Genomic DNA, 9143 nt, shown 5'->3' with positions numbered 1-9143 from the left:
AAAGGAGAAATATGAGTTTCTATTTAGAGTGTGCATTATGTGTTGAATAGCATGCATTAGCTCCCATTAGCCTCCCAGCAACCCTGCAAAGCAGTAAAACTATTTTCCTCACGAGAAAACAGGTACTAAGAAGTAAAGTAGCCTGTACCAGTTTACAGGGAAACCAGGATTAGAATCTTTTGGCTCCAGAAACATTAATCTTAACAACTGTGTTATATTTAAACAATCCAGAGCACTGAGACCATCAGCCAAAATAAAAGTAGGACTGTTCAAAAGAAGCTAAGAGAAAAGAAACCAGGAGGAAGGACTAGGGGGAAAAAAGTGTGTGATGTCTCCCTCTCCTGCTTTTTATAGTCAAAACTTAACTCACTGCCTACCAGCCAGCTAGCTGATTTATTTCACCTCTGAGGATCATTTTCAAGGCAACTTGGAAATTTACAATGACATTACATTCTAACAGAATAGTTGGCTATCCATAGAAGCCTCTTCATTATATAATGTATTTTACCTTTAGCACTGCTCTGATTAGTTTTTTTTTTTTTTTTTAAGGAAAAGAGAACAAAAGAAAGTTTGGTTACACACAATTGAGTTCTTGTGTGATTTGATACAAACAGAAAGCTTTGTGAGGTTTTACTTCATTAGAAGTGATATGCTAGAGAAAATCTAAGATATCTAGGACATCTATGCTCCAAAGAAAGCACTGATATTGCCCTTGATGATACAGGGATTGCTCAGGGCCTACAAATTCTGAATCAGCATTGTAGGTTGCCATGCTTTGGCCATGCCATACAGTCAGTTTTGGAGGAACACATTAATAATTGTTTTTGAGTCTCAGTTATAGATCTGACATTCTGCATCTCTTAAACACATGAGAAAATGTAGATGGTAATAAGAGGTATCAATACATTTTGTTTTAGTCACTCTTAAAAAAATATAGCCACCAAATCTGAATGTGATTTCCCAAGCATGAACGTGTGGTTAACTTATCAGTGCCCTATCCACAGCCTGTACCACTGCTGTACTCAGAGCCGAGAAAAATGTAACTCTCCTGCCCTTTGTTACTGGCAGCAAAGCCAGGAACACTGCCTGGATCCTGGTTGGCCAGATGCAGCTGCCAGCCCACAAATGAAATAAGTAATAATGTAAAAAGAAAATATGTATTTAATTAAGTTTAAGCAAACTGGGGAGAAGTAGCTATTGTCTCTCTGCCAATCTTGTAGAAGCCATTGCAATTTTGAGTAACAAAAGCCAGGAGATGTGCATGTGTGGATTTACTCAGGCTGTGCTTAGCCAGAGCACATGTCAGTTTTGACCTCCTTGGCGCCTGTTAGGGACAGGATTTAGTTTTTAAACTTTCTAGCCTCATCATGAGGAAGTTTGGGAACTCTCTGTTTCATTTGCAAATATTTACAGCTTTTACTCAATCACCTTCAAAGATTTTGTGGGGCTGGGAATGTAGCTCAGTAGTAGAGCTCTTGCCTAGCATGTGCAGGGTCCTGTGTGTGATCCCTAGTGCTGCCAAGAAAACTGTTTTTTTTGCTTAGATGTGCCTCATGTAAAATTCTTCCAGAGCAGATGCAAGTTCAAGCTTAATCTTCCATCCCTTACCTTTTATTTGATTTCAAATTAACCGTAAGAAACTTCTGTGGTTTGGATCTAGAATGTTCCCTGCGTCCCATGTGTTAGAGACTTGGTCCACAGCTTGGTGGCCCTGGGAGAGGGTATAGCCTTCAGAGGTGGGGCTTATAGGAGGACTTCCAGTTATTGGGAGCATGTCCCTGAAGGGGATATTTGGGCCCTGAACCCTTCTTCTTCTCTCTTGTTCTTTCTCAGCCAAAGAGTCAAAAATTTTGCTCTGTCACGCTGTATTCCCACCTCAGGCCCAAAGCAGTGCCAGTCATATACTGGAACCTCCACAAATGTGAGCCAAACTAGGTCTTCTCTGTTTATAAGTTGATTATCTCAGGTATTTTTTTTATAGTAGTGGAAAGCTGACTAATAGAAACCTTAAAACATTTTTCTTTTTTTAAGACATAATAAATTACAAAACATAATATGTCCTGAGAACATAATGTTATAAAAGAACAGTAAAACAATCCATAATTCTACCCAATAATGGCTACTCTCATGCACATATAGGTACATATATATATGTACCTATATATATGTACATACCTATATATTTGAAACCACAGCAGATTTTCTACTTCATATTATTTTTAATTTAACAATATATAATGAAAATTTTTCCCACATTGCTGCAGCATGTTCTTAATTCTAATATTTAATGTTCTTTTACGCTGTTTGGTAAGGTCATACATCACCTTATTACTTATTATTTATTTGGTGCTAGTTATGGAACCCAGGGACTCATACATGCTAAGTACCTGTTCAACCACTGACCTATACCCCACCCTCATGACCTTATTTAAAATGAGATCCATCTCTACCCTTACCCCTGGGATTCCTTATTCCTGCTATATGCTTTATTTTTCTCCAGAACCCTTGGGATTTTCTGCCTTACTGAATATTTATTTATGTATGTTGTTTTTAATGTCCTGCTACCTAGTTAGAAAGTGAAGTGCATGAGGGCAAGAAGATGACATTCCCAGTGCACAGAAATTAAAATTTAATTTTAGAACCTTTTATTTATGCTAGTGTTCAGAAGATGAACTAGGGTCAATAAATTTAAAAATGAACTTTCTTAAAGTTTAATGTTTAACATGGTCACTGTGAGAACCAACATATAAGATGCATTTTGTCAACTTTCTCAGCAACTTTTTGGTATTATATGACATATTATTGATTAAGTAAGATTTCCACAACATAAATAACAGTAAAAAATACTAAAAATCTGCCCATTCACAGCAAAATCTGCGAACAAACTATGAGGAAACTTTCTTAACTTAATAAAGAACATGTACAGAAACCTACAGTTAACCTCATACTTAATGGTGAAAGACTGGAATAGTTTCTTTCGAAAACTGGGAAAAATAAGAATGCTTACTCTCATCACTCCTATTTAACAAAATGCTAGAATTTCTAGCCATTTAAATAAGGCAAGAAAAGAAAAGAATATAGATGGAAAAGGAAGAAAACTATTTATATTTGCAAATAATGTTGTTGTCTATGCAGAAAATCTCAAGAAACCTAAGTCCTAAAACTTGTATCTATGCATAGCAAGACCACAAGATACAAGATCAACATGTAATAAAAATCATTTATATACTGTACTATAAATAAAAAAATTACACCCCAAATTTAAAACATAATAATTTATAATCACTAAAGAGATTGGAGTATTATGTAAAAATATACAAGGCATATACAGGACCTGTGTGCTGAAAACTACAAAAAGTTAGCGAATTAAATCAAAGAAGACTTGGGGCTGGGGCTATAGCTCAGCGGTAGCGCACTTGCCTGGCGTGCATGAGGCACTGGGTTCGATTCTAAGCTACCACATATAAACAAACAAACAAACAAATAAATAAATAAATGTCAATCAACAACTTATTTTTAAAAAATCAAAGAAGACCTGAGTGATATACTATGTTCATGAATTGGAACACCAAACAGGGTAAAGAAAACAATTCTCTCAAATTATCAGGTTTATTTTATCAACGTACCAGCAGGATTTATTTTTGCAGACACAGAGAAACTTATCCTAAAACTCTTTGGAAATGCAGGAGAAATAAAATAACTAATGCAATTTTGAGAAAGAACAACCACCTTCTATTAGAAAGTCAGGAGAAAGCACCACCTAATAGACATTTCACATATGTGATTTCACTCAGTCTTTGCAAAAGTCCTGCAAGTTATTATTCTTAATTTGTGAGAAATGTTAAATTACATGCTTAAAGTCACAACCAGTTCTGTCTGACTGTAAAACCTAAGTTCCTTCCACTGCCGTACAACTGACTCATTGATTCAACAAATGTTTATTAATAATCTACCTTTTCCTGATAGTGCTACACATTGGGGGGGGGGGATTTTTAGCAAGACAAACATGGTTCTGCTGTTATATTGCTTACAGTCTAGTGGAGATGAAGTCACACATTCATCATAGAGTCACATTGATGAACATAAAATTAAAGCATATCGTTCTGGCAACTACTCTCTTTGTTCTTCGTATCCTTCTCCTATCTCATTGTCTTGCAAAGTGTTCTCCATCAGAGTAGTGCTTGACACATACTTTGGAATGAATGAATAAATGAAAGAACCAATTAATAAGTCAACTCAGTTACCTGGTCGTCTATTGGTTTTTAAAATTTTGCTCTTCTTGCATCATAGATAGCAAGATACTCCATTTCTTTAAAAACAAATCAATACGTTGAGCTCAAACTATTAAAATGACTCTAAGTTGAGAAGGATAAATATTCATTTTCTAAAATAATTCTAGGCTTCATATAAAAGTTTGCCATAAAGTTTTTTTAAGTTGTGAGTGCCTGTCTCTAGAACCTTCAAAATGCTATCAGCTATTTAATAAGGCAACCACCTTGTCAGAGGAGAGAGAGAGGCATAGACAGTAGCAACCATGTCATTGTTACCTGCTTGGGCTGCAATGGGTAGGGACCTCCTTGTTTTTAATAGCAGTCTTCTGAGGGTAGCAGTTATTTCAGCTGCCTCCTTGTATTGGAAAGACTGCAAAGGCATACTGCAGAGTTGTAGGACTTGATCCCTTTACATCATTCAAAGAGTATTGTGATGCACTGTGGGTTAGAAAGTTTTGCTAGGCAATGCCTTTCAGAGCTCACTCAGGCTTATAAAAAGTAGAGATTTTTGGTCTCTATGGGGAGCCTAGCTGCACATTGAAAGAAAGGGCAAACATTATGTAAAGGGGGAAGTCATACGGCAAATAACCCCAGACTCTTTAATCTCTAAAGCTTTCTATTCTATAAAGATTGTTCCAAGGACCTCACAAGGTCAAGGATCTGGGCAGTGCTGTACTGGTGATTCTGCCTTCCCCAAGCGAGAATTGAGGGAGTAGTGTTGGCACAAGGACAAAGGAGTACAGCTCTGCCTGTTCTAAGACTAGATTAGTCTCCATACTGCTGCTATTGAAGGCATAAAAGGAAGCTTTAATCATTTAAAAATATAATTTTAACCAATCCATGAAGCATTACAATAGCATTACTATGTAGATCATCAAATCACAACCTGAGAACAGAAGGGCAAAAGTATTCATTTAGACCAACCTGTATCAAAAACAAAAGCCAAGCAAAAAAACTGGAATTCTCTACAATAGGCTGACCTGGAGATATGGGCACCTTTCATTTGAATACAGTTGGCAAGTAAGAAGTAAAATATTTCCATCAGATCCAGATGGCACTTAGGACAGACCAGATCGAGGCTGGGCTCCCACTGGAAGCTTAACCTAGATGAACAGACCCAGAATAATTTAATACCAGAGTCCCAGTGACACGGCACTTTGTTGAGGCAGATAAGCTAGGGAACATTTAAATCTAAGAACAGAAGCAACATACTGGTCCACACAAACAGAAATGATAAATTGGTTCTCTTTTTTGAGTAAGCACCCTCAGTGCCAGGCACTGTTTCTGCTGTTTGACTCCTACAGTCTCAGTCCCTATGATGACCTTGGGAGGTAAGTATCTCCATTTAGAATAAAGGTCAAGAGAAGCTAAGGAACTTGCCTAACATCATACAACCAGACAGTAATGAACCTAGGCTTTTAATCCAGTTCTGTTTAACACTGAAGCCCAGGATGAATAACATCTCATTAAAATGTTAATTTTTCATTCTAAGAATAATAACTCACATTTTTTAAATAGAGGAAACAAACAAACAAATCCCCCTCTGTTTTGTGAGAATACACCTGGCAATACAAAAAAACAATAGATAAAAGAAAAGTTTTAAAATGAACACAGATTTCACTAGTCAGAAATTATCATTGTCAAGAATTAGTGAACCTCAATTCAGGGTCCTGTCCTGCTAGAAATATAAAAAGACTGACATAAAAGTGTGAGATAGCAGCCATCGTGGTAGGGCATGGCTGCAATCCCAGTGACTCAGGAGGCTGTGGTAGGAGGATCACAAGTTCAAACCCAATCCCAGCAACTTAGTGAGGCCCTAAGCAACTCAGTGAGACCCTGTCTCTAATAAAATGTAAAAAAGGGATAGGTATGTAGCTCAGTGGTAGAGCACGTGCCTCATGTGGGCCAGGTCCTGTTCAATTCTCAATACCTCAAAAAACAAAACAACAACAAAAACAAAAAAAGAGATGATTTTTTTTTAAATATTTTTTTTAGTTGTCATTGAACCTTTATTTATTTATATGCAGTGCTGAGATTCGAACCCAGTGCCTCACACATGCTAGGCAAGTGCTCTACCACTGAGCCACAACCCCAGCCCCAAGAGATGATTTTTAAAAGACAGAAATGATTTTAGAAAACTGAGATCATACTATACATGTTATATACACACATGTGTATATAATATAAGGAGAATTATTTAAAATGTTAAATAAAAATCATGACTTATCTACAGAGTGTAAGAGATTGTGTGAAATGGTCATCAGAAGTTCCTTGGAACAAGGGGGGTGCTGCTTTTGCATGAAGATACTAATTGACACAAATTTCTTCAAACTTGTGACAAGCTCAATGACAACGATCTCTAATACATAGTTCTCCATTCTCTTCAGCTTTAAAATATCCTCCAAACCTCTTCCTGGATGTTGAGAGCCACAGCTGAAGGGGCCCCAGTGAACTTCCAGCTGCCAGCAAACTTCCAGCTGCCGGCTGATGATTGGCTCACAGTGGCCCCAGCAACATCTAGCTGATTGGCTCCTCTGTGGTGATGCTCATTGGGCTGTTTCCCTGCCCTTTCAGACCACAGAGCTGCTCATTGGGGGACTTTTTTGTCTCTGCCCACACGACCCAGCCAATCGGCCTCAAGAGCAGGAGGATGGTGGGAGGTGGTGAGGCTTGTGGTTGAGAGAGAGGCTTGTGGGAAGCTGGTGGTGGCAGTTGAGGCTCTGAGGGTTTTTCCTGAGGAGCTGTTTTGTTTGGCGTGTGTGGTTCTAAAAATAAAGTTAGTTTCTTTTGACAAGTGGCTCCTGACTGTGCCCAGCCAGACTGCGGCATTTGGTGGCTCGCACAGGGAGCGACTGAGGGTAAGTGATAAGGTAAACTGCTCGCCCCTGAGGGCAGGGCGAGAGGATGGGTAGCCATTTTAAGATTCCTCTTTTGTTTTGCTTCACTTTTGTTTTAAGTTGCCTGTCCCTGGAGATGAGTGAGACGGAAGAAAAACCGCTCACATCTGAGGAAAAACTATTTGCGCCTGAGGAACAGATAGGGAGAAAGGCTATAATGATTTTTTGTTGTTCCTTTTTTATTTCATTCTATCTCGGTTTTGTTTGGTGTTATCTTGTTGGGTTGTATTATAGTAGAAATATGGGATCAGAAATTAGTAAAAAACAAACCGAAAGAGTGTTAAGTAAATTGTTAGAGGAAGGAGGCATCCCAGTAAAATCAAGAGCAGTCAGGGCATACGTTGATACAATACAAAAATGTAGCCCATGGCTGTTTAAGGAGGAGTTGTTAAATATATCACAATGGAACCATCATGGTGAAGATTTAAAAAGAATAGAAAAGAAAAGCCCAGGGACTCTGCCAGTTGGCACATTGCCATTGTGGACATTCGTATCTTGTTTGCTTAGTCCAAAGCCTTCAGTTCAGACGATGGTAGAGGAAGGAGAAGACATATTGATTCAAGTAAAAGAGAAGGTCTCTCAAGTTAGACAGAGGAAAAAATTCAAGTAAAAGAGAAGGTCTCTTGAGCTAGTCAGACAGAGGAAAAATTTCAAGTAAAAGAGAAGGTCTCTCGAACTAGTCAGACAGAGGAAAAAATTCAAGTAAAAGAGAAGGCCTCTCAAGCTAGTCAGACAGAGAAAGAAAGTGTAAAACAGAAAAAGCCATCAGGGGGAAAGTTACAACAGGAGACTGCTACTAACACCTTTCTATCACCAGAGGGTGTAAGTCTCCAACCAACAGCACCACCTCTACAGGAGACTGCTACTAACACCTTTCTATCACCAGAGGACGTAAGTGTCCAACTAACAAGGCCACCTCCATATGCTGGGAGGCCCCCAACCCCCGCAGTTGATAGTTGGGATCCTGAGACAAGATCTCAAATATTAACATGCCCTGTATTTGAGGCAGGAGGGCAGCAAGTTTACCATGCTTTAAATTTCAAAACAGTGAAGCAGATAAAAGAGGCTATAACAACCTATGGTCCTCAAGCACCCTTCACTGTAAGCATGGTCAAATCCATTAACAACTTGAACATGACGCCAGCAGATTGGGCTAATATGTGTAAAGCTGTGCTAAATGGAGGACAATACCTGTTATGGAAGGTTGCCAATGAGGAATTTTGCAAGGAGATGGCTAGGCGAAATGCAGCAGCTGGTTATCCTCAGAGAAATCTAGATATGTTGTTAGGAAAGGGACCTTATGAGGATCAGCAGCAACAAATTGCATATGATCCTGGTGTATATGCACAAATTGCTGTAGATGCAATTAAGGCATGGAAGACTTTACAAGGACATGGAGGTTTACAAGGTCAATTATCTAAGGTAATACAAGGAGCTAATGAACCTTATGCTGAATTTGTAGATAGGCTTATTCAAACAGCTACCAGAGTTTGGGGGAATACAGAACAAGCAATGCCATTACTAAAACACCTGGCTTATGAGCAAGCGAATCGTTGGTGCAGAGATATCATTAGACCATGGAAACATGAAGATTTAAACACATATATTAAATTATGTAGAGACATTAATGAACAAGAGCAAGTCGTGGCAGCTGCAGTAAAACAGGCTTTAGATGCCAGAGACATTAATGAACAAGGGCAAATTGTGGCAGCTGCAGTAAAACAGGCTTTAGATGCCAGGCCAAGAACATGCTACAATTGTGAACAAACAGGACATTTTAAAAGGAATTGCCCCATAGGAGGAGGGTTTAACAAAGCTAGGTATCAAAGGAGTAGAATACCAGGTATTTGCCCACGATGCCGTAGAGGGAGACATTGGGCTAATGAATGCCGTTCTCAAACCACCATAGAGGGTACTCCATTATCAAAAAACGAACAAGGACCAGGTGTTTATCCACGATATCGTGGAGAAAGGC

Source organism: Marmota monax, unplaced genomic scaffold (assembly GCF_021218885.2).
Source record: "Marmota monax isolate L192 unplaced genomic scaffold, Marmota_monax_Labrador192_F-V1.1 WCK01_AAM20220418_F8-fsc00090, whole genome shotgun sequence".
NCBI lineage: Eukaryota > Metazoa > Chordata > Mammalia > Rodentia > Sciuridae > Marmota > Marmota monax.
The sequence above is the reverse complement of the archived record's forward strand: the minus strand, read 5'-3'. Positions refer to the sequence as shown.